Consider the following 26544-nt stretch of genomic DNA (forward strand, 5'->3'; position numbering starts at 1 on the left):
CATTCAGTGAGCCATGGCGAAGCCCTCCCCAACAGGATTGAGTCTCAGTCTTGGGGAGCAGGAGGCTCATCCTTTGGGGCTCTCAGTCCTAGGACTAGTGGCTGTTCCTAGATCCTTGTATGTGCTATACCTGTTTTCTGTTGAGTTCTCTTTACTTCTTACTGGCCAGTCCTCACGGCTCCAAATCCTGTAGGTAACGATTCTTTGTATTAAACTTTCACTGTTTTTTTTTTTTTTTTTTAAGTTTATTTATTTATTTTTGAGAGGGAGAGAGGGAGCATACAAGTAGAGGAGGGGCAGAGAGAGAGACAGAGGCAGAGACAGAATCCGAGGCGGGCTCCAGGCTCAGAGCTGTCCGCACAGAGCCCAATGCAGGGTGTGAACCCACAAACTGCAAGATCACGACTTGAGTCAAAGTCGGAGGCGTAACTGACCGAGCCACCCAGGCGCCCCTAAACTTTCACTGTTTAATTGCTGTGTGGTTTCTCCCTCCCGAATGGACCCAGACTGATACACAGGGAATGGGGGCTCAGACTCTGATTACTTGGCTATCAAGGGAGGCTGCCCCTAGAAGGCTGGGGAGCTTGGAGACATTTGGGCTGTATGTATTTTTCCAAGTTTGTGCAATGAACATATTACTTGTATAATCAGGGGGAAAAAAATAAATTTTATAAAACATTGTGAAAAATTGCAATACAAGAAGGGGGGAAAACAGAAAAACAAAAACACACCGCAGTGTGCTGGGTCTATGGCAGCAATAAGTCAAGTGCTGACTGGGAAAAGCTCTTCAGACCAGGTGATGCTTGGATTGAGGATTGAAGGGTGAGTGCAGTGAGGAGGTTCCCCCCCCCCCCCCCACCCAGGGCCATGTGCGCATGGGGCAGGGGAGCTCCTATGCAGGTGGGGAGGGGTCAGTTGTGAGCAGAGCCTGTATCCGTGCAAGGTGGACAGCCAGGCCCTTCCAGATCACAGCAAACCCTTGGGGCTTCATTTAAAAACTGTAGGTGTGCGTGCGAGAGTGGATTCCATTTGTCTCTGAGATTGTGGGCAGCTGTGAGGCTCTTCCTCCAGCTCTCTTGGAGCTTAATTGACCAACCGCCCTGGCTTTTACGTTCTGAAATTCATCCCTGGGTCCGTGCCCAAGGCCACACTTCCCAGCCGATGGATGACTGATAGCCATGGACACTAGGCAGGTGGGTCCCAAGGGGAACTGGAAACAGAGGACTCACGAGGATCCTGCTCAGGCGGCAGGGAGGCTAGGGTGATGGCGTCCCTCGCTCCTTCCCGGGGATCAGGTGTGGGTAATGCCGGGCTCGCTCCTTTTCCCACGTCATCTCGCAGCCACTTGCCCTAAGAAATCCTTCCAAGGCTCGTCCGTCCCGTTTCGGCGCCTGCTTCTTGGAGGATCACGCTTGGGCTGCATCTCCCTTCCCTTCCCTGTCCTCTGCAGGGGGGATCCTCTGTAAACGCAAGGACCCAGGACCGCGATCGATCGCAGGATCATTGCCGCCTCGTGGGCGTCGTCTTGGTCCCCATCATCCCCGCCCTGGGGATAACTCCGGTTTCTCTCAGAAACCCCGCGCGGCTTCTCCAACTCCGCAGTCCGAATTCTCCTGCGCCCTCGGGTCTCCAGGCGGCACACCTCCATCTCCTTCTTGCCTGGCGCACGACGACCAGGGATTCGGCTCCTGTCCTGGGTGGCCCCCCAGGAGCCGTCTGCTGCGCCCCGGCTCTCCGGGGAAGAAGCCGCGGCTTCCTCACGCCTCGATGGCAAGCAGGGCGCCCGGCGCAGGGTAGGCGCCCACGCACAGCTCGCGAGTTGTGGGTCTGCGTTAGTTGGCGCGTCCCAAAGAAAGCGCGGGGGGCGACGGCCGGGGCCGGGGTGGGGGAGGAACGGGGCCGGGGAGGGGCGGGGAGGGGAGGGGGGCGGCTGGGCGGCGGGCGGGTGCGGAGGGAAGGAGGGAGGCGGGCCGAGCGGTCCGGGGAGGAGGTGCGGCCGCTCTCGCCTCCACTGGCGCTGCTCGCAGGGCGAGGGCCGGCCGCGGCCGCCGAGGAGGACCGAGTGACCCCAGCCACTTCTGGTCCCCGGCGCCGCCGGCGTCCCCGCGGGGCCCCGCACTGGGGCGGCGGCGGGCGGGGCGGGCGCGGCCGTGTGGCCGGCGGGCGAGCGGGGCCCGGCGCCGGAGCCAAGGTAAGGGGCGGCGGGCGCGCACCGGTCCCCCTTCCCCGCGCGGCGCCCGGCGGTCCGCCGTCCCCCCCGCGCTCCGCTTTGTCTCCCGGCGCCGGCCGCCTCCTTCCCCGGGAGGGAGCCGGGGGGCGCGGACGGCGGCGGCGGCGGCGCCCGCGCCCCGAGCGCTCCCCCTGTCCCCGCGCGGCCGGACCCGGCGGCGGCGACACTTGCCAGAACTGCCTTCCACGAGGTGCCCGGGCCTCGCGTGTCGGCGTGTCGCCGAGCCGTCGCGGGGGCCGGGAGCGGAGGCGGGGAGGGGCCGGGGGGAGCCGCTCCCGGTCCCGCGGCGGCTCAACTTTCGGAGGCGCGCGGGCCCCGCGGGCGGTGGGAGCCCCGGCCCTTCGGGGAGGACGGGGGTGGGGGGTGGGGTGGGGACAAGTCCCGCGGCGGCTGCCCCGCCGACCGTCCCCGACGGGCCCTGCGCCTGGGGGGGTGGGGGGGCGAGGTGCCAAGTTTCTGGGAAAGCCGACACGTTGTGTCCCAAATGGATCGTATTTACCAAAACCAGTTAAGGAAGAAAAGAGCCCTTTCTTGCCACAGTTGGCTGCCGGCAGCCGCCGTAAAGGTATGGAGTAAGATTGCACGGGGTGGTTTACATTGAGGGAACGGCGAAACTTAATAGCGATGGGTTTCCGTGCCCCTTCTTCCTAAAATCGCAAAATGGGTAACTTTATTTAGTTGGGGGGAGGGGGCAGAGGAGACTGCTTGGTCCGGGAGACAGTTCCATTCAGGAGGGTGTTTTTCTGCGTTGTCCCTGTGGGGGCCCTCTAGGAGGCTGCCTGGTGACCCTTGAAATCTTCCGGGCAGCCTCGGGTCGTGGTAAGACGTTTATTTCTACGTGGTGAAGGTCTGGGGGTTCTCTTCTGTGTTACTCACTCGTTCTACCTCCTGTTTCTCAAGTGCTGCTGACATAATTGTTTTAATGGAAAGCACCTGGCCACCTTCAAGTCCTTCTCCAATGGCTCCAGCTGGGGTGTCTCTAGAAGTTTTCAAGTCTTACAGGTTTCTTACAGGTGCAGACCATATGCTGTAAATATTTCAGACCTAGGCTCTGAATGAAAAGTGTCGATCACTGGGCTTACGCTTTGAGCGCAACTGTTAGAATTTGTACACTTAAAGACGTTTGCTGACGTTCTTTAGGCTTTTTATGTGCTAAAAAGGAAATATGAAACAAAACGGGTGCAGTTCTAAAAGCAGATTTCTATCGGATTTGGCTAATAGGATGAGACTTGTCGCTTTGGGGTATCAGAGATTTTTGTGTTTGGTACATGTAAAAAATATGGCAAGGTACGGTTGGAGAAGAGTTTATTTTTAGTGGCAAAACAGGCCCATAAGTGATCTCAGAATCAGGTTTTCACACCTTAACCTGTCGTACCAAATAAGGTGTTTCATAATCTGGCTCCTGCCTGCCTTTTCAGTCTTGTCTAGGAGCTGTTCCCTGCGTCTCCCCTCCCTCGCCTCCTTACACACATGCACGACACACTGCCAGACACATCACACTAATTCCAAGTTGTCATTTCTAGACCTCTATCTGGAATGAATGAGCATTCCGCTTACGCTCTTATTCCGATTTCCATCTGCTGTTTACGCACACATCCTTCACGTGTCAGTCAAATAGCTTCTCCAGGAGCCTTTCCTTCCCCATTATCTCTAGGCATTTAAGCTCTTCCTCTTGTTGTAGGCAGTGCCTCTACTAGAACATGACTTTTGTTTTCAAACACATCTAGCAATGCTACCTTGCACAGTTGTGCAAGTTGTTCACTGCACAAGGCTATCCTGTCCAGCGGGTATTTAGAGGCTGAAATTTTGAACTCCACTTCCCAAACCCCTGGTGCACCACTCATCTCCACTGGAACGGGGCACCTTTTGTAATTCACCCCGAAATACAATGTGGGCTAGTGATGACCCTGCAGCCTGTCCCCACTACTGTATTCAGCACCCATCACAGACACTGACAGAGCAGGAGCTCAGTTAAGGTTCCTTGCATGAGTGAGAAAAGAAAAGGTCACTTCTATAGAAGTCGAGAAAGTTGTGAAGCAAGAAAGGGTTTTGGGAAATTTCTCATGTAAGTCAGCGTATAGGAATGTGCTTCAGTTTGCTGTATCTTATGTCTGGCTGTTCAGGGTGATTCTTAGATGTCTTCTACTTGATTACAGGGAAGAATCTGGGAGTATGAATTTATAGGTGGGCATCAGAGATGTGTGCCAACATGTAGTGGGCCTCCTTAGCTACTTTTTAAGGCACTAAGGTTTATACGTCTAATCATTTGCTGAGAGAAGGGTGCAAAAATCTTGAGAGTAAGGCCAAAAGAGCTTTGCTAAATAAACGTATGATGATAAATTGAACGCAAGTGCCATCTCATACAGGAACTGAAGACATTCTAAAAATCACAAAAGTTTATAAAATTGCGGTATAAAATCTCACTTGTCAGCGTCAGAAGAACTTGCCGGTGTGTGGAATCCTGGAATCTCTAGGATTCATAGCACAAAATGACTTGAAAGTTAACGTTTAGGACCAATTTTCCCATTTTTGTGGGTCAGGAAACCTAGGACCAGGGACTTGTCTAAGGTCTCGCAGCTTATGTAGGAGCATAGCCGGGATGAGCTCTCAGATTTTCTGGCTTTTAGTTCACTGCTCTTCATTCAGGTACCTATTCGGGTGCCCGCATTCTGGATCTTCCACCGTTGGCTTCCGTTGGAAAACTTGTATAATTCTAATTTCTCAGGGAAGGGGACGTTCTCAGCACCACAGTGCCTGGTGTCACATGGGCATGTGGTAAATAATTGCTGAATGAAGGAGTGCGTGAACGAGCCAGCTGACAGTTTGCTTAAAGCAATTGTTTGACGTAGCACAAACCAAAGTCCTTGGAGTCCATTGTAGTGGAATTTGGCCTATGTGTTTGTGTTTCAGAGGTGCAGTAAAATGACACCTTTTGCTGGATAAACTTCATGGGAGAGATGGGTAGGAATTGCTTTCTATAAATATAAACCATGCCAGAACTCCTGACGAAAAGGCATCACAGAAAACTCAGGATTTGGAATCGGTAGGTCTTTCCACAAACGAGCCTTGATTGTGCAGGCCTTAAACGTCACTGGCCTCAGCTTCTTCATGTAACCTCGTCGGTCTCAGAGTCATCAGAGGGGTCCGGTGAGCTCCCGTGTGGGATAGTACTTTGCACACTTTGGAAAAGTGAGTAGCACCCAGATGAAAGTCAGAATCTATGGCAGGAAGTGCCTCTCAGACCCCGTGCTAGGCTCCAGGGAACGGTCCCATTTATTCCTCTGAAAAGAGCGTGGAGGTTTTTAGCGGAATGAAGAAGAAACTGAAGCCTGAATAACTGTCCCTCAGCCCTGAACAGGCATTTAGTGAGCTCCTAAGTTGTACTAAGTGCCTTAAGTCTTTGAAGTAAGAGAACTTCAAGTAGAGAAGAAAGGCAAGTGACATTGTGACATAAAAGCAAATCACTTTTTGAGGGGTGCCCGGGTGGCTCAGTCCGTTAAGCGTCAGACTTTGGCTCAGGTCAGGATCTCACAGTTCGTGAGTCCAAGCCCCGTGTCGGGCTCTGTGCTGACAGCTCGGAGCCTGGAGCCTGCTTAGGATTCTGTGTCTCTCTCTCTGTCTGTCCCTCCCCGCTCACACTCTGTCTCCTCTCTCTCTCAAAAAATAAACAAACATTAATAAAACTGAAAAAAAAAAAAAACAACAACAAAAAACGCAAATCACTTTTTGGGCAGAGGAGATTTGTGTTTTAGACCGAGCCCCTCTTAGGCTTGTGGTGAGTGGATTTAGCAAGGCCAGGCTGGTGGAAAGAGCAGTTGTGATAGAGCAGTTGATGCAAAGGCACTGGCGTGGAGGGCTGGGGACCCTGGAGGAGGAGGTTTCGTGAAACGGGGGGTGGAATGGGCCTGGGAGGGAGGGAGGGAGGGAGGGAGGATTGTGTCCAGTTAAGGATGTTCAGGATCTCAGCAACAGGGAGCAAGGTCGGAGACCTGTGGGGGCCCCTCACCCAAGTTCACATAGTAACAAAGTCCCACAGCTGAGATCTGACCCAGGTCTGCCTGCTTCTGTGTTCCTCTTTCATCCTGCTAGCTGTTGGCATGTCTGTAGCTGTAAGTGAATTGAGGATTTCATGACAACCGAGCTCATTTGGAAGCTTTTATTTTTATGACCGAGCTCACAATTTTAAGAAAGAACAAGAAGTTCCCACATGTGAAGCCCTCCACAGATTAGGGCCAGTAGATACAGGCTGGTGCGCTGGCTGAGAAGGTTCCCCGCCAGGGGCGTGTATAGAGCCTTTCCCGACTTGGATTCCGGTCCGCCCTGGGATCCAGCCCGATCCTCTCCAGGCATTCCATCCAGCTGGAAGTGGGTCTGCTTTGTTTCCATTTATGAGGTTTCTAGATTGAGTAACAGAATCTGGACCTCAGCTTTCCTTGTGTTTTTCATGGTGTTGGGTTACAAGGTTTCTTTTTAAATTCTTGCTTAGATTTCTGACTGGGTCTCTTGGACACAGTTCTTCAGCAGTTGCCATTACTGATTCCTTTGCATTGCAGACAGGATGCAAAACTGGAATTTTGAAGGTTCTCCTGTCATTAGGAGTTTGGGAAATGGCATAGTAACTAAGCTGGCAAATTTTCCCTAAAACTGGTAAAAGGTAAGGATTCTCATTGCCTTTGAAGCATACTGATGGGTTTTAATACAATATTATTTTAAAATTCAAAGTGGCTTAATTTTTTTTTTAATTTCTGGTGTAGCGAACACACAGTGTTGTTAGTTTCAGGGTGTACATTATAAGGTTCAACAGTTCTGTACATTACTCAGTGCTCATCATGGTAAGTGTCCGCTTAATCCCCTTCCCCTATTTCTCCCGCCCTCCCATCCACCTCTCCTCTTGAAACCATCCGTTTCACGGTGTTTTTCCTTATTTATTTTTGTCTAGTAAAGAGGTTCCTATGCCTCGGGATTTTCATCTCTAAAAGGAGGGCGACCGCAGTGCCTTCCTTATGGAAGATCGTTTTGAGAATTGAGAAATTAATGAATTAATTTACATAATGTGCTCAGAACCTGGCCTGCCACAGTACAGGAGTTCCAGAAGTGTTCATTCCTCCCTCCTTGGATGTGTGATGTGGTGGTCTCAAATTCTGTGAAATAAGGATGTTCAGCAGGCTGGAGCCGTGGGGTGGTGTGGCAAAGTACAGGGCCCACTCCTTCGGTTTTTCATCCCCTTTGCGCGCCGTCCCCTACGATGGTTTTTCCCTGTTTGGCAAACGCCTTGTTGCGGTCACCCCTTGAGACCCTGCGGAGCCTGCCTCCTGTGTGTCAGCCTCTCTTGGCTTTCCAGTCCATGTGGTCTGTGCTGGTCATTGCATCCAAATTGTGGTATGTTCACCATCGTGTAGGGAGCGCTTTGCTTATTTTCTTTCTGTACCCCTTCCAGGTTCAGCATGGTATTTCGTGGACACTCTTAAATGCTGGTTGATAGAGGGAGTGAAGTGTTCTTTGAGATTGTTTTTGAGGGTAATATCATGATTGTAAAGTTGAGTGACCCTTGGCCAAGTATTTGGCTGTTTTAAATAGACGGTATCGTGGCACCTGGTTGGTTAAGCATCTGACTTCCGTCACGACTCAGGTCATGATCGCACGATTCATGGGTTCCAGTCCCGCGCAGGGCTCGGGCTCCGTGCTGACAGCTTGGAGCCTGGAGCCTGCTTTGGATTCTGTGTCTCCCTTTCTCTCTCTGCCCCTCCCCTGCTGGCTCCCTCTCTCTCAAAAATAAACAAACATTGAAAATAAACACTGGATTTTACCAGTAATAAAATGCTAAAAATACATGTTTCCCCATCTTCCCTAAGTGTGGGGTAGTAACAGTGTCATCGCATGGGGTATCAACGGATCTAGATTTTGGTCTGGAATATACCTTCTACTCATTTGGCAATTCACCTACACGTAGGAGGGCATTCGATTTCTCAGGAAGAAAATGAAAATTGCTTTCAAATGGTTCCCCATGTCTTCTGGTAGGTGAGGCATCAGATTCTCCTCGTTAATTTCCCTCTTCAGGCCTCATACTAGGGTGGTGATTCATATGATATTACTTGTATTTACCCGTACCACTCTAGATAACCATAACACTGGTTTAAAATGGATATTTTTGTACTTTCAGAAGAGGGGCTTTGTACACAGGAACAGAAACCGAGGAAGAACACATCTGGAATACATTCAGATGAATTAAGTTATCGTTTGTGTCGGTGGCATTTGAAACGTCTGGGATTAATACTTAACTGTATGAAGACGTGAAACCTTGATGAACGTTTGCCAAATCAAAAACCGAAATGTTTTCCCATTTAACTGTTTCATTTTGAACTATGCTTCTGGAAAAACATAATCGCTCCGAAACCGTAGTTTTCTATAATAACTCTCCCTTCACAGCTGTCTGCAGAACTTCTTGTTGAGAAATGCCCCGCGTTACGTTGTGGGCAGATAACTTTGTTGCACATAAGACTTGAAATCAGAAACGCCTCTGATTGGATCCATTTGTTACATACACATCCATGGATGGATTCGTTCGTTACGTACACATCCAACACCTGCCAGCAGCTCGCTTCTTTTCATTTTCTCCCGCGTCGGAATTGTGTTGTTTTATCTGGAGAACACTTAACCCTCCCAGGTCATCTCAAATGTCCTCCTTCTGAAGTGCTCCTTGACACTTTCCTATCTCCTTACTTTTTCTGGAAAAGTATACTCTGTCCTCTGTACTCAGAGGGTCCATCTGCTAATTGGTGGCATTACCCACATAGAGGTTGAATGTGTCTGTGTCCTTCCCTCTCTCAGTTGGATTCCTTACTTTTTTTTTTTTAATGTTCATTTTTGAGAGAGAGAGAGAGAAACAGACTGCCAGTAGGGGCGGGGCAGGGAGAGTGGGAGGCACCGAATCCGAAGCACGCTCCAGGCTCTGAGCTGTCAGCACAGAGCCCAGCGCGGGGCTCGAACCCATGAACTGTGAAATCTTGAGCCGAGCTGAAGTTGGACACTTAACTGACGGAGACACCCAGCTGCCCCCCTTCTTAACTATTTAAAAGCTATCATTCCATGCTTGTTGTTTGTAATGTTTTGGGACCCATATGCCTCTTTCGTCAGTGCCTTTTTCTCCCTTCTAATGGGCAACAAAGAATGAACTATTTGAAAGATAACTTGTATGTGTTTGACAGAATTGTTCTTGGTATGTGTCCAGTCAGAGGTAATAATCCGGCAGTCAGCATACCATATTGAAAAAAGACTGGAGCTTGGGTTTTGGATAATTTAAGAGCCTCGGTTTTGGGTAGTTTTGCCAAAAATAAGTGTGTGATCTTAAGCGAAACGTGACCACCTCTCTGAGTTTCCATTTCTGAATTTGCGACTTTGGTGGCCGGGGGGAGTCACAGTGGACTAAATGACTTAGGGATCCTTTCAGCTGTAAAACTCAATGCTTGTATTCAGTGTTGAGTATAAGAAAACAGAAGGAAAAATCGTTACGAGAATTTAAAAGTAGCCTATTTGTTCTTTGCTATTATGCTCCCCGGTGTTTGAGCATTCATTTCTGGAGGGCCAGTAGCCATCAGCCAACACTAGCAAGGAGGGCAGGGCTGGGGAGCGTGTTGAGTCCTGGTAAATCCAAAATGAATGATTAGATACAGCAAGGAAATAATTATCTGTGATCTTGGGGGCTGTGGATAACATGAATTTCAAGGCCTCTGGAACTGGGTGTGGGGGAATTCAGTATTGAACTAGAAGGGCTGGGGAAGAAACAGATAAGATCAGTGCCTCAGTGGAGGCAATGATGGTGGAGTTCTGGAGTGCAGGGTGGGCTGGTGTGGGTGTGTGTAGAACAAAGTAGCCGCGTCGGTTCCCAGGTGGAGATGCTATGACAATGTCCATATAAAGTGATGCCATTACCGAGTCTTCTTGATGTTTGTTTATTTTTGAGAGCGAGTGAGCGCGTGTGGAGAGGGGAGGGACAGAGAGAGAGAGAGAGAGAGTGAGAGAGCGAGAGAGCCTCCTAAGCAGGCTCCATGCTCAGCGCCATTTTGGGGCTCAACCTCACCACCGTGGAGACCACAACTTGAGCCGATGTCAGGAGTTTAGTGCTTAACCCACTCGGCCACCCAGGCACCCCTGGCATTGCTGAGTCTTAATGGGATGGCTTGTGAAGACCAGTCAGGAGAGGATTTAGGCAACGGTCAGGTCTTGTTACCTTCTCTTACACGTGGAGAAACTGAAGCCAGAGATGGCCGTTCTCAAACTTGAATTTGCCTCCCCGTTTGGGAGTTCAGGTTAACTTTAACTGCAGATTCAAGTGCAGGTTCCTGGAACGAACTTTGACCTGGTGATTCTGGAGACCCAGGGGGCACTTTACCAAGCACATCAGGTGTTGCTGGTGGCTATTTGTAGTTTGAGAAACTCTACCCTTTGGGTGACTGACCATTGCCCTTGAAGGACACCCAACCTGGAGAGCAGGTGGGGGTGTGCGGGGTGGGATCCTGGCACCCTTCATGTGTCCTTCCCTGCGTGGTGCTGGCCTGAAATGGCTTGGCCAGGATTGGGAGACCTAACTGTATTAATTTGCCAGAGAGGGACGAGAGACTTGGAGGTTACCCACCTATAAATGTAGTAGTTTTTTCCATATTTCTGACTGACCTGTGATGTGCTGTTTGACAGGCACCATTTTTTTTTTCAAGAAACGTTTAAAGAAAAGATTTGTTAAATATATTAGTTACAAGCCTATTAAAAGTGAACACCAGGGGCACATGGTGGCTTAGTTGGTTAAGCATCTGACTTGGGCTCAGGTCATGATCTCATGGTTCGTGGGTTCAAGACCCGCGCCGGGCTCTGTGCTGACGGCTCAGAGCCTGGAGCCTGCTTCAGGTTCTGTGTCTCCCTCTCTCTCTGCTCCCCACCCCTTCCCCCCTACCACGTGCTCGCTCTCTCTGTGTCTCTTTCAAAAATAAACATTAAAAAAGTGAACACCAGTAGAGAAAATTTCAGCGTATTTAAGAACACCTATTTTGTAATGACTGTAACGAAAAAGCATTTCCGTCTCTTCCATAAAGGTCATTTCCCAAGAAACCCTAACAAGCAGCATTTTGCCAGTTCTATTTCAGGTTTCCATGTAATCGAGATTTTAAAATGACCTGTCTAAGCGTTGGGGGATGTCACCATGTCTGACTGTAATAAGTTCCGCCTTGGCCATTAGTCTCAATGTGTGAAGAAATTGGGTCCAGAAGGATGGTTGACGTTGCTGGAGCCCGTGTATGTGTTGAGAAGAGAATGTCATTGCAGTATGGCATTTTCTGAAAAGCTGTCTGTCACAGAAACTAAATTTTGGTGGCTTGATAAATCTCATTAGTTAGAAAATTGAGTGAAACTTGAACGGTGTCTACACCGTTGGCAGCCAACACTTGGAATTTTCCGCAAATCAATAAATGGGTAGTTCTGCAAATGGATGGGCTCGTACCCATTTTATCGTCAACGTTAAGTAACACCTCCTGTCATTTCCGTGTTGTCTAAAGGAAAATCTTCAAACATTTATAGAATGCGTCAGAGATTCTTGAAGAATTTCAGTACATTTATATCTCTGGGTGCAGCAGGCAGGACCAACTTTGAAAAATGATAGTGATACAGACACATATTAGAAACGTCTCAGATCACCAACCGCTCTATAATGCTTTCATAGTTTGTCACGCATCAGTAGGCCTTTTAGAACAGAATAACCTTTCGAAATCTTGTACTTCAACCCATTTCTCAGAAGAGAAACTTGATGTTTGGGGGAAGTTAAATGACCTGCTTTAATCCTCTATTCTCAGAAGTTAGTGCAAGCAGAGCGAGGCTTGGATCCCAGGATTCTTTCTGCTTCTCTTTGCTTACCCGTTAGCAGGACCTGCTGGGAGTACTCCATCAAAGAACCAGGAAATGTTTCAGATTTTCTGTGGGAGTGGACCCAAACCTATGACTTCTTGGAATTAGCAGAGGCAATAACAGCTTCTTCATTTGTGTACCTCAGCGCTTCCCCAAAGGAATGTGCAACTTTACAGAGAGAGAATGGCCTACAGCTGGGGCTTATTGTGTTGGTTAAGGCAGATTGTATCATCTGCACGGAGATAAAGGGACTTTTTCCTAGCAGTTTATGAGCGGGGGATTTGAGGACCCTGGATACATTATTGGAGCCGAAAGGAATCTGGGGAGGCATCTAGTTCACCCCTTTATTTTGTGTAAGGAGAAACATGGCTTTGTCTTGCCTCCATGTTTATAAATAGCCATGACGTTTTTGTTGATGGTTTTAAAAAGCAACAACTGGTATCTTAAAAGTCTATCAACGTGGGCTAATTATAAACAAGATCATTACAAAGCAGTTGTCCGTGTCATTCACAATACATTTTGGTTTTGATGACCATCCTGCTCCATTAGTCTGGATATAACGGGTCTGTAACGATGGTAGTTTGGGGGAGGGGGCAGGGACTGGTTTTCTGTGGGAAGGCGGCGGGCCATGCTTCCAGAAGGGGACTCTCGGTTAAAAACAGTTACCTATAGCCTTGCAATGGCAGTGAATGTAGTCCAAGGAAAGGAAGCTTACTCTCCAAACAGAAACCACCCTTAAATTGTGGTCTGGAGCCTGGTTTGCAAGTTTTGTGTCTTTGCTCTCGAGGTATCTCGTGGGTTTTTGCAGGTATTTGCAAACGGTGGGAGTTTGTGCGGGGTGGGGATGGAGGAACGTTGCCAGGAGACGGGGAGGGCTTTGCCTATCAAATCTTCATTATTGGGGCGCCTGGGTGGCTCAGTCGGTTAAGCGGCCGACTTCGGCTCAGGTCACGATCTCGCGGTCCATGAGTTCGAGCCCCGCGTCGGGCTCTGTGCTGACAGCTCAGAGCCTGGAGCCTGTTTCAGATTCTGTGTCTCCCTTTCTCTGACCCTCCCCCGTTCATGCTCTGTCTCTCTCTGTCTCAAAAATAAATAAATGTTAAAAAAAAAAATTAAAAAAAAATCTTCATTATTGCAATGCATCCCTTTATACTAATTAATCTGAAGCGAATTAATGAGCGGAGGCCCTGGAAATGTTCATATTCTTTGCGAGCCGCTTACACTCTTCACATTAGTTCCGGAAGTTGGCTAAAGCCTTCCACCTCTTTTCACCCCTCCCTGAAGCCTCTCCGCTTTGGTAGATGCTGTATTTCCTTTTCAAGATGAAAGTTCATCTACCAAGTGCTTCATAGGACCTAGTTTGGAAGATTTTATTTCATCAAGGAAAAGATAAGTAGGGGTTTGAGTAGTATGAGTCTCACCGTGGTTCTTAATTGTAGATGTTCAAGCTTCATGTTGTAATTTGTCATTTGGCATTCTCGAAATTTGTGAAAATAGCCTGAAATTGAGGAGCGGCTTACAACGGTTAGTCTGTGTAGTGCCTCTTGTATGTTTATTTTGCAGAAGGTCAGCAAATTCACCTGTGTCGGTGATGGATTTATGCCTCAAACCTCACACACCATGAGGCCTGATGGAATTAGTCACCTCAGGCTGGGGGTGAGAAATGGTTGTGTTTCTCCTTATTTTTGAGAATCTGGAAGTGAGGTTTCAGATATTGGATATAATGGGTCTGTGAAGTCTATATAGACCCATCTCGGTTTTTTTTTTAGAAGGAGCTGTCTCATAGTTTTAAAATCTTCCTGTGTCTTATCTGTCTCTTTTTGGTGTGTTCTAAGATCCAATATATTGATTACGGATCGTCTAGGGTACCGTGACTGGTTTTCCAAAAATAAATTTTTTAGCATTTCTCAGCCCTTTTGAGGTTTAATCTCTGAAATATTAGTAAATCCTACCCCCTTGAATTACTCCTTGAAGACCTTAACTTGTATCTGACCCTCTTGGTTGTGGATGTTCTTATTGTGAAAAAAGAAAAAAAATTGCATCATAGCTGCATTCGAAGACCTTATCACAACGTTGGTCTTTCTTTTTTCAGTGGGTGTATCTGTAGTTAGGATCAGTATTTTTGGGCAATTGTTTCTTGTGTGATTCAGTAGAGATGTGGGATTAGAATAGGAGGAGGAAGAGAATGACGGAAAGAACAATGGGTTTCGCTCCAGAACGGAGATCCTCAAACTTCCAGGCATCAGAATCACCTGGAGAGTTTGGTAAAAAGCGCAATTTCTGGGCCCCACCCTCCCACGCTTACTCGTTCTGATTAGGAGCTGGGATTGGCCGGAGAATTTTCATTTCTAACAAGTTTCCACAAGATGCTGCTTCCGTTGACCCCACACCACATTTGGGGCACTCCTGTTCTGGAGGTCCAGTTCTGGTCGGCACTGGATAAGGTTGGAGATCTATGGACACCATTCAGCCTCTCCAGGTTTGTTTTCCTGTTTGTGAAAGGTACAATATTGGTGGTTTTCACACCTTCAAAATTAGAGGAATCTTGTGTTCCAAACTACATCTTTTGTGAAATTCCAACAAACGAAAGAGATACACTGGAATTGTGTGAATTACAGCCAGGGTAGAGGACAAAAGGGTTCAAGTGTCCTTTTGTCTTACTCCCCTGGGCTGGGAGTGGGGAAAGTCCCCGGGGCCCTTCCAGAGGACTGAATGTAGTCCTGAATCTGGCGGAAGAGATTTTCTAAGGCCCTTAAGCATTGGCACCTTTCTGTCTGAATGTGTATGCTCTTGACTCTGTTGTACTGCTACTTATAAAGTTGAAAGAATCTGATCTGTGCTTTTTAGAATAAGAAACTGTGTTTGGGATACATGAATAGGTAGGAAATAAATGGGTTTGAGACTTCCATGGTAACAGAAGCTTTGCAGCTCATTTCAAATAGAAATGGAGAGATGAAGGGCGCCTGGGTGGCTCAGTTGGTTGAGCATCAGACTTTGGTTCAGGTCATCATGATCTTGCAGTTCGTGGGTTCGAGCCTTGCGTCGGGCTCTGTGCTGACAGCTCAGAGCCTGGAGCCTGCTTCGGATTCTGTGTCTCCCTCTCTCTCTGCTCCTTCCCCACTCATGCTGTGTCTCTGTCTCTCAAAAATGAATAAATGTAAAAACATTAAAAAGAGAAATGAGTAAGACAGGAAACAGGGAGGGGAAGGGGGAGGGGCCGATTTGGACAACAGGGATGTGCCTTGCTGCCTTTCTTTTTAGCCAGTATGTGTAATTGAATTCATAGAATTTAACCTGTTCTTGTAAGTCTGATGGTCAAGCCTGAAATTGAATTTCCTAATCTTTACTGGAATCTTTGCTGGAAAATAGTTGGGAGGGAGAGCAGCAGTACTAATGTTTCAGTAAAAAGAATGAAAGCTCTCATAAGTCACCGATGTCCAGAGAAGATGTCTGCCTCCTATTCTTGGTTCCTTTTGTTGTCCACTGTATGGAAACCCTAAATCAGCCTAGGATTAAATTGTGAATGAGTTTAAACTTGACTTTGGTACTCTGCTTTGGGCTTTCGGAAACCTTCATTTTCACTCTGCTTTTTTCCTTATCTCACTGTCCCTATAATAAAAGGTCTACGTAGAAACAAAATAAGTGTCCATAAATATGGAACGATTTCTGTGCTATGTTAAGAGGATATTCAGGTACAGAACACTGTATACAGTAGGCAGCCTTTTGAATAAAACAGTATGTGCCCCCCCCCCCCCCCAAACTATCAGTCACGGGTAGTGATGTCAGTTTAGTGGGTCAGGTTGTTTTCTTTAATTTTTTTTGTCCTTTTAATTCTAAGGAGATATATATATATATATATATATATATATATATATATATATATATATATATATATTTTTTTTTTTTTTTTTTTTTTTTTTTTTTTGATTCCAGCAGCTTTCTGACTTTTTTTTTTCTTTTGAGTGGTACCCGTACTGAGACATACATGAGGTGTAATAACAAAGCATAACGTGGAATAGAGGGTATCCAAGTATATTGCAAAGTGGTAAGGATAACTATTTCTTGAAACTTTCAGTTCTCTGTATGTCAGTATTTATATACGTGTGTGTATGTGCACATATGTATGCATTGTGTGTATCATATATAGTATTTTAGGGTTCTGTAGGGTATATTAGGATATATATGTATGTATATCCACTCAAAAAAGGTTTTATTGTAAGGAAGTGGCTCACGTGATCATGGAGGCAGGTAAATCCAAAATCTGCACTGTGGGCAGACAGCCTGGAGCCCCAGGACAGCTGATGGTGCAGATAAAGTCTTGTTCAGGCAGGTCTTAAACATTTTTTTTTTTTTTTTTTTTTTTTTTTAAGTTTTTAGTTTAATCAGCCGGTGCTCATCACAAGAGCACTCCTTAATCCCGATATCCTATTCCGCCCATTCCCCCACACACTTCCCCTCTGGTAACCATCAGTTTGTGATCTGTAAGTTATGAGTCTGTTTCTTGGTTTGTCTCTCCCTCCCTGCCCCACCTCCGCCTTTGCTCATTTGTTTTCTTTCTTAAATTCTACATAAGCATGCAATCCTATTGTACTTGTTTCCCTCTCTCTTATTTCTCTTATATTTTCCAGCTCCATCCATGTCATCACAAATGGCAAAGATTTCATTTTGTAATGGCTGAATAATAATATTTGATTGTACGTCTTTACTATGTTTTCGTTATCCGTTCTTCAATCGTTGGACACTTGGGCTGCTTCCGTGTTTTGGCTATTGTAAATAATGCTGCTATAAACATAGGGGTGCACATACCTTTTTGGATGAGTGTTTTTGTGTTCTTTGGGCAGATACCCAGTAGTGCCATTGCTGGATTATAGGGTAGTTCTATTTTTAACTTTGTGAGGAAACTCCATACCGTTTTCTATGTGGCTGCACCAGTTGGCATTCCCACCCACAGTGCATGAAGGGTCCTTTTTCTCTACATCCTCACCAACACCTGTTGTTTCTTGTGCTGTTGATTTTAGCCACTGACAGGTGTGAGGTGTTACTTCATTATGGTTTTTATTTTCATTTCCCTGATAAGTGATGATGAGCATCTTTTTACATGTCTGTATGTCTTCTTTGGAGAAATGCCTGTACATGTCTTCTGCCAGTTTTTAAATTGTATTATTTTGGGTGCTGAGTTGTGTAAGTTCTTTTTTTTTTTTTTTTATTTAATTTTTTTTTTCTTAACGTTTTATTTATTTTTGAGACAGAGAGAGACAGAGCATGAACGGGGGAGGGGCAGAGAGAGAGGGAGACACAGAATCGGAAGCAGGCTCCAGGCTCTGAGCCATCAGCCCAGAGCCCGACGCGGGGCTCGAACCCACGGACCGCGAGATCGTGACCTGAGCTGAAGTCGGACGCTTAACCGACTGAGCCACCCAGGTGCCCCTGTGTAAGTTCTTTATATATCTTGGATACTAACTCTATTGAAGACATCATTTGCAAATACCTTCTCCCATCCCATAGGTTTCCTTTTAGTTTTGTTGATTGTTTCCTTTGCCTTGCAGAAGTTTTTATTTTGATGTAGTCCCAGTAGTTTATTTTTGCTTGTGTTTCCCTTGCCTCAGAGGACCTATCTAGAAAAAAATTGCTCTGGCCAATGTCAAAGAAATTACTGGATGTGCTCTTTTCTAGGATTTTCATGGCTTCCTGTCTCACGTTCAGGTCTTTTATCCATTTTGAATTTATTTTTGTGTATGGTGTAAGAGAGTGTTCCAGGTTCATTCTTCTGCGTGTTGCTATCCAGTTTTCCCAACACCATTTGTTGCAGAGATGTTTATTTTTCTATTGGATGTTCTTTAATACTTCGTCAAAGGTTAATTGACTGTATGACCATGGGTTTATTTCTGGGTTTTTTATTTTATCGATCTGTGTGTCTATTTTCGTGCCAGTGCCATACCGTCTTGATGACTGCAGCTTTGTAATAAAACTTGGAAGTCTGGAATTGTGATGCTTCCAGCTTTGTTTTTATTTTTCAAGATTGCTTTGGCTCTTCAGGGTCTTTTGTGGTGCCATACGTACTTCAGAGTTGTTTTGTCTAGCTTTGTGAACAGTGCTGTTGGTATTTTGATAGGGATTGCATTGAATGTATCCGTTGCTTTGGGTAGTATAGACATTTTAGCGATATTTGTTCCAATCCATGAGCATGGAATCTCTTTCCATTTCTTTTGCCTTCAATTTCTTTCATGAGTGTTTTATAGTTTTCAGAGTACAGATCTTTCATGTCTTTGGTTAGTTTATTCCTAGGTATCTTATTATTTCTGGTGCAGTTGTAAATGGGATTGTTTTCTTAATTTCTCTTCCTGCTGCTTCATTATTGGTGTATAAAAATGCAACAGATTTCTTTACATTGATTTTTGTATGCTGTGACTTACCTGAATTCGTTTGTCAGTTTTAGCAGTGTTTTGGTGGGGTCTTTAGGGTTTTTTAATATACAGTATTGTATCATCTGCAAATAGAAAAAGTTTTACTTCTTCCTTACCTATTTGATGCCTTTGATTTCTTCGTGTTGTCTGATTGCTTGTGGCTAGGACTTCCAGTCCTATGTCGAACAACAGTGGTGAGAGTGGACATCGTTTTCTTGTTCCTGTCCTTAGGGGAAAGCTCTCAATCTTTCGCCATTGAGGGTAATGCTTCCTGTGGGTTTTTCATATATGGCCTTTATTATGTTGAGGTACATTCCCTCTCCCTCTAAACCTGCTTTTTTGAGGGTTTTTATCACGAATGACTGTTGTACTTTGTCAAATGCTTTTCCTGCATCTACTGAAATGAGCAAATGTCTCTTGTCATGTCTCTTATTGATGTGATCGATGTGTGACATGATTGATTTGCCAATATTGAACTACCCGGGCAGCCCAGGGACAAATCCCACTTGATTATGGTGAAGGATTTTTAAAAATATGTTGTTGCATTCGTTTTGCTAGTATTTGTTGAGCATTTTTGTGTCTGTGTTCATCAGAGGTACTGGCCTGTAGTTCTTTCTTCATGGCATATTTATCTGGTTTTGGTATCAGGGTAATGCTGGCCTCATGGAACGAATTTGGAAGTTTTCCTCCCTTCATATTATGAAGAGCAACCTGTTTTACTCAGAGTTCATTGATTTAAATGCTAATCTCGTCCCAAAACACCCTCTAAGTTGACAACTAAAAATAACTATCACATACAGGTATATTAAGTTATAAGGCAAAATATGTCCTATATATATCTGCATGTAAACAGATATATATGGATATATTTATATAAAGGGTTATATATGGGGATATATATATGTATATATGTGTGTGTATATATCTATATCTATATCTATATATCTATATCTATATCTATATCTATCTATCTATCTCTCTCTCTATATATACACAGGGTTATGTCTGGATGTATAATTACTACGGGATATATGTATACATACACATAGAGGTATATATACATATCGTTGTGTATGTATATGAATGAGTGATATTGACTGGTAGATACCATGGAATGTCCCTGAAGGATTCACAGAACACGTCAGAGCCTTAGAGCAGAGGTTCTCTGTCTGGGGATAGGGTTCTTCTTAATTACTTTAGGTGCGTTTCTATAGGTATGTCTGTGTCAGGCCTTCCTTAACACTTTCGTGCCTTTCCTTCAAGAATGACTTTTAAAATGGGGGGACAGGGGATAGAAAGCAGCAGAATATTTTCTGGAGAAGGTTGGCAGGGCTGAAGCAAAGACGGGACTGCTGCCCTGAGGATGAATTTTAGGCACCAGCCAGTGGGCAGGTAGTGATGGGCTCTTGGGGACAGAGGGCCTTGCTGAGGTCCCTAGGAGTCCACGGCGCTCCTGTCATGGGCGTAGAACCTGAGGCTCCTGGAAGGTGAGAGACACTCATGTTTGCTTGGTCTTAGCTGTGTGGAAGCCAGGGCCACCTTACCTACCATCTACACTTCACCCAGGCACTAATGTTCGCGCTAAGTGACTGACGAGGTAAGAATGCCTGTAGTTTGTAGTGACCTGTGCCATGTGGGATTCCCATGACCATCTTTAAAGTTTTACACTTGGGGCGCCTGGGTGGCTTGGTCGGTTGAGCGTCCGACTTCGGCTCAGGTCACTATCTCGCGGGCCGTGAGTTTGAGCCCCGCGTCCGGCTCTGTGCTTACAGCTCAGAGCCTGGAGCCTGTTTCAGATTCTGTGTCTCCCTCTCTCTCTGCCCCTCCCCTGTTCATGCTCTGTCTCTCTCTGTCTCAAAAATAAATAAATGTTAAAAAAAAAATTAAAAAAAAAATAAAGTTTTACACTTGTGTAATCACAACAGACCCTTTAAAACATTATGGACCTACCCTTTGAATCATGGGTTATCAGTTTTGTTTTGGTTGGTTTCCCTAGAGGTGAGGGGCTGGGGGGACCTGGGAGCTACTGTTACGTATATATTCGTAAATCAGTAGGCTGCTCATTTTCTTAAGGCTGGGAAGTAGGTAAAACAAACAAACAAACTTAAGAGCAGTTCCTTTCAGGCCTTAATTCATGTTGGGTGAGCACTCCATAACATGGAGTGATGTAAAAAAAAAAAAATATTCCCTAGATAGGTGAGGTAGCCGCTCAATTTGCAAGACATAATTTTCATCTTAAGGGGTCGGGACATTGTTCTGGAATTGACCTTAGTTAGGAAACTTTGGGACAGTTAACTCTTGCGTCTGTGCTTGATCATTTGAGTTAGAAGCCCTCTCCCTTGGACTTTACCATATGCTGCTGTCGGCCGAGTGTCTCAACTTATCATTCAAATGAGCTGAATTCTCAGATTCTTCTTATCATATTAAGATAATTGGGTATGAAATATTTTGAACGACACAGTTGCTTCAGCCAGTCTCCATACTGAACCGTGAAATGGCTTGCCTCTGTGCACACACTGCTGCCTTCAGTCGTATTGATCTGCTTTTCTCCTAGAGTGTGTCTGACAGTGACCTCATGACTAGTGTGTGATTTAAACATGGACGAAGCATAATTTTGGTTCCTTTGGGATCGTCCTCAGTTTTTATACCTTATCTGCCTCTCAGCAATCCATTTAATTACAGCTGTTTGGATATTTGGCCAAGTCGCTGCAACCAGTGAACTCTCCCTGGGGAGACAATAAACTTTTGACGGGCACACCAGTAGAAATGGAATTCGTCTGCAAACACACACTTTTTCAGGATTGTTCTTGTAAATGTGTAGAGTAGCTGGCAGTCTTTTGATGCTTCTGGAGGGATTCTGGTGGGTACCAAATGGTGCACAGCTACTGTCTGCTTCGGAAATGTTAACAAGAGGCTCAGCTTTTCTGGACGGTGTGCTTTGGCTTTCTGAGATAGCTTCCATGCAGGAAAAACCTTCTTTTTAAAGCCAAATGTAGGCTCTGGACTTTCTCCAAGAGAAGTCTTATAAATATATCAAAGCTGATACTGTGCTGAATTTCTTTATAGGAAGAAAAAAAGGAGTGGTTAATAAATAACATGTAATGTTTGAGTAGAGCTCAAATTCAAAGAGAGCATCTTCTGTTCTGGCCAGTTTATTCCAAACCTTTTATGTCCAAGTCCTGATTCCCTCTACCCCCTCCCTCAATTGTTCTGTTCCATTTTTCACTGTATCTCTCTTCACATTTCTCATCCCTTTTTTTTTTGTTGTTATTTATTTTTTTGCTACGAGAGTTTACTAAGACAAAAGGAGCTCACAGAGTAGGAAGAGAAAGATAGATAATCCTTACATATTTGGATTTATCCTCCTTTTGAGCATTTGTTTTTTTAAAGTTCATTTTATTTGGAGAGAGAGGGAGCACAGGAAGGGCAGAGAGAGAGAGAGAGAGAGAGAGAGAGAGAGAGAGAGAGAATCCTAAGCAGGCTCTGCACAGTCAGTGCAGACCCCGATACAGGGCTTGAACTCATGAACTGTGAGATCATGACCTGAGCTGAAATCAAGGGTCGGACGATTAGCCGACTGAGCCACCCAGGCGCCCCACCTTTTGAGCCTTTGATTGAATGTAGCTTTACAAAAACTGATATTTTTTTCCTACCTCTGTGCTGAGTGGGTGGGTGAGGTTGTTAGAAGCAAAAACAAACCCACCAACTAAATCCCTTCACGTCCTAATTCTATAATGTAGGATGATATTTTATAGAATTGAGCATAGGCCGGTTTGTGATGCTACTACAGAAATGCTTCATATATACCCACACCCACCCACCTCACCTTAAAATCTTATGCTGCAGAATTTGGAGCCCCTGAACTATTTGCATCCTAAAATACCAGGAGAGACCCTAGAGTCGTTCCAGACTCCCTTCAGAAGACAGAGGCGAGAGAAATTACTTGCCTCCCTGGTAAGAGTGGGCATCACACCATGGCTTCTCAGTTTGCTCCCTCTTTCCTTACTCCTTACCCCTTGGGGGGCTGGAGGCCCCAGACTTTCTCAGGCATAGTAAGAAGGCTCCCGTGGCACCTGTAGCACAGCTGGGGTTTGGGGCCAGCAGCTGGTTTAGACCACATGTGCCATGGAAGGGGCGTGTGCTGTAGGTAATCTGGAAACATAGTATGAAATTCCTCTCTGTTACGTGTTTGATATTCTACGAATCCCCACATTCATTTGATATTCTATCAGTTCCCCATACTTGGCACAGAATTTTGTCCCTGTTGCTTCGGAATTTTGCTTTAAGGAACGGCACCTTGGGAATGGTGTGCTGTGAACAGTTAAGGGAGCTCCAGGAAGAGGGGAAAGGCACGGTTAGTGACTCACTGAATCCCTTTTCCGCGTCAGGCACTGCGCTAGGTACTTGCACACGGCTTTGGAAATGAATGCTCCCCGCCACTACGTGAAAAGGACTTTGAAAACCCATGTCGTAGCTGAGGATATGGTGAGGCATACAGCTGGGACTGGATCCCGGTGTGTCTGACTTCACATCCTTCCTCCCGGTTCTTTCTTGGGAGGGGGCGGGGTGCAGAGCGTGTGTGTGTGTGTGTTACAAGCCGGATGGAATTCTGAAGAGCTGCTCGGCTCTGACAGCTGTTTAACTTATCTGTGACACCGCATCCCGCCACGAGAGTGGTTGATGGATTGGTGACAGTTCCCATCAGAAGACGCTGGAACCCTCGTTGGTGGAGCACCGCTCACGGTCTTTCCAAAGTGTGAAGTGCGGTCAGAACTTGGATTCTCATCGCTGCTGCTAGGCTAGAAAACATTTAAGAAACCGTTAGGTGGGCGTAAAAACTTAGGTGGAACAGATCGCTTTTCTGTTTGCTTTGACAAAAAAAAAAGGCGGGGGTCTTTTCCACATACCAGAGTTCAGAAAAATCTATTTTGACTGAACTCCTGCTGTTCGTATTCATTTTCCATTTGCATTGACTTTTTTGCCCTTGAGAATCTCTACTTTTTCACCCCTTATCTCCCTTCCTAGGTTTCTTCTCTCTAGCTGGTGCATATACTCTTTAAGGCCCCTGAGCTTATCTCTTCTTTATTGCCCTTCCTTCCTCAATTACTCAGGACAGAGTTGAACTCAGGCACCAAGTAAGTGTTTATTAAGTCATTTTCACTATTTTCTAAATGACTAGTTTAGAGATGAATTATCATGCCAGTTTGTCTCTTCAAGTCGTTTAGTTTAGTTTAGTAAGCTTTGTTCAGTTCAAGCTACCGATTTTTTTTTTTTTTTTTCTATTATAACGTGACCGGGCCCTCCTGCTTGAGTTTGAATGCCAGCCGGTTATGAATATCTGGTTCATGAAACTCTATCAGGAGACAGATGTGACTGTGAAACTCTTCTCTGCTGTTTGTGTAAACGCAGGAAGGATGCTTTGGAGCAGGGTGGTTTTCCTGTCCTTCCGTCCTCAGTGTTGGGTCACTTTCGAGTACACACATACGCCTTCCTGTAGTTTCTTGTCAGTTTACTTTCTATGATTCATTTGCTTATCCAGTTTCTTTTATCTAATACCTTTCCTCTTTAAAGCTAAGAAAGAGAGAGACATTTGCTTGGCAGGGCCAGAGTGGCGGAGGAAATTCCAGTGAGTATCCGTTTACCTTCTCTGTTCCTTGTCACGGTTTTTTCTCCTGTCAGAAGAGAATCTCCTCGTGCCTGCAGCAACCAGACACGCTTCTGTTGAGTTTGGAGTCTGAAGGAGTTGTCCATCGAAAGGCCGGGAAGGAGATGGGAACAGAGCTTGGAAGGCCATGAAAGTGTGGTGCGCGAGTTTGGGCTCAGGTTCACCTGCACCTGGGAGGTGTTGCAGGGTCTCACTGACAGGGTCGGGGTGCATGCTGGGGCTGGGGGTGCGGGCGGGCTGTTGCAGGAGTCCTGGAGATCCGGGAGGGCCTTGCGCCCGGTGGAGAACTGCCCGGATGTGGGCAGAGCGTAGGGAGGAATGATATAGGACCCTGGCGGTTCAAGCCTGGGTGCCCGTCCTGCGGGCAGCACTACAGTGGCGTGGGGGGAGGACTAGATTTGGAGCGAGCCTAGGGAGGATTGGGGTTTGGGCCTACTGAGGTCTGGGGTGTCGGCAGTCTCTGTGAGAAATGTCTCATGAGCAGTTAGAAGTCTGGAGCTCAAGAGCGAGGTCTTGGCTTGGAGATGCACATTTGGATTCAGCCCCTGGAAATGATGACTAGAAACCCTGTGAAGGAATGGTCTTGTCAAAGAAGAGCATGTGAAGGGAGGGGAATGGCACGGGACACAACCTTGTTTTCTACTTAATTTTTGGAGGTAAAATAAGACTGGGAGACCAGGGAGGTGGCTCCGAAAGGGCTGCCAGGGGCGGGGGTGAGTCTCCTGAATGCCGTGGAGCTGGGTGGGAGGCGAGGGGGAGTTTTTCAACCGCGTTCATCAGATTGTCAGACTGGCAAACTTGTCGAGAGTGACAATGTCTCCTGCTGGCAGGAGTGCTGGGAAGAGGCAGTCTTCCAGCATGGCTGGTGGGAACAGCCGCTGCGGAAGGAGTTCTGGCAGAGTCCATTAAAATTTAAAATGCACGTGGCCTTTGACCCAGCAGTTCCTCTCCTGGGACTTTATCCCATAGAAATAAAAGCAGCTGTATGTAATTTGTTTGTACAAGAATATTTATTGCAGCATTGTTTGTAGTGGCAAAGGACTGGAAAGTGAGTGGATGCTTTCTCAGCAGGGGGATGGTCGGCTAAAATGTGGCCCGTCCGTGCCTTGGGTCTCTGTACCGCCCGGCTTGGACGGATTCCCACGAGAAATGAAGAGGCAGAGAACCATGTATAATATGATCTCATTTTTGTGGACTGGAAGATCGTAAAAGGCAATCTCGTACGTATGTTAATACTGCTTGGGAGGAGAGAGGTTGGCACTATGGGAGGAGGTGGGTGGGAGATTTAAAAAAAAAACACGCAAACTGCTTACGGAACGTCTCAGATGAAGCGCCGTGGAAAAGGACTTGTGCGTGTGTGCCTGTACAGACAGATGGCGGAAGGGTCCAACGGGGGGGCGGGGGCGGGGGTCTCAGGGTGTGGAGATGTAGGGTCACTGGTATTTTACTTGTTTTCCCTCATGACTTTCCTGTGTTGGGTACAAACCACTGCACAGAGGCCGTCACATTTAGAGTTTAGAAATCACTGGAAACCATTCCAGGAGCCCTTGGGAATGGAAACCCCATCTGTCACGGTCAGGAATAGAGATAGTTGGAAGGTAAGTTAAAAAAAAGTAGCAGAAAGTAAAGATTTGGGGGGAATACCTCGGGCGGCAAAAGAGAGAAACAAAGCGGTGATTTGAGGGGGCAGGACAGAGGCAAGGCTGACTCGGTGCAGGGTTAAAAGGCAGGTCTGGAAGCATGGAAGGAAATGGGCGCGTTGGAGGTGGAGACGCTGAATTGCAGACGCCCCTGGGGGGGTGGGCTGGACACGTGGCTCATCTCGGTGGGTGGCCTGGGAGGTGAGAACCTCCGGTCTTCGGAGGGGGGCAGGTGGGCCAGTGAAGAGACAGAAGGATTGTGAGGTTTGGAGGACAGAAGTTGAGGGAATGGGCTCTTAAATAATATGGGGGGCAGGATTATATAGGCTGACTGTCGGGGTTCCCTGAGGTGCTGGGGTGGCTGCGACAAGTTCGGAAGAGCCTCTGGGGGGGATGGTGGAGAATTGGGAACACGGGAGGGAAAAGTAGGCAGCCGCAAAGATTGAAGTTCGAGCGGGGGGGTCCTGGTGCCCACCCGCCACAATTCAGTGACCGTCGAAGGCCAACTGTGGGGGGGACTGGCTAGTCCAGGAGCGGGGCTGGAAAGGTGGGAACTCAGAACTTACTTCCAGCGGGGGCGAATACGGCTTGTTCGTGAAAATTGAGGGATCAAGAGGCTTCAGGTTGGTAATGACATCATTGTGGAGAGGGCTGCGAATAAATAGTGTCCAACCTACAGAGTGAGACGAGACAGAGGACCCCTCAGAAAGGGACAGA

At 46.6% G+C, this 26544-nt stretch overlaps 1 protein-coding gene across 11 annotated transcripts in view; it reads left to right on the forward strand.

Annotated features, from left to right (window-relative positions):
* The window catches only part of TIAM2 (TIAM Rac1 associated GEF 2), a 323817-nt gene that overhangs the window by 96445 nt on the left and 200828 nt on the right, over positions 1-26544 (forward strand). The window contains exon 1 of one of the 11 annotated variants that reach the window (XM_060616974.3): positions 288-1793. The exons of 7 other annotated variants lie outside the window; for them this stretch is intronic. The gene's annotated coding sequence lies outside the window, so the exon portion shown is untranslated. Of the gene's footprint in view, positions 1-287; positions 1794-1995; positions 2192-2695; positions 2796-25255; positions 25408-26544 lie in introns of those variants that run through there. 3 more of the 11 variants (XM_060616970.3, XM_060616972.3, XM_078447498.2) reach the window with 3 other exon arrangements.

This window comes from Panthera onca, chromosome B2 (genome assembly GCF_046562875.1).
Source record: "Panthera onca isolate mPanOnc1 chromosome B2, mPanOnc1 haplotype 2, whole genome shotgun sequence".
NCBI classification, from domain to species: domain Eukaryota; kingdom Metazoa; phylum Chordata; class Mammalia; order Carnivora; family Felidae; genus Panthera; species Panthera onca.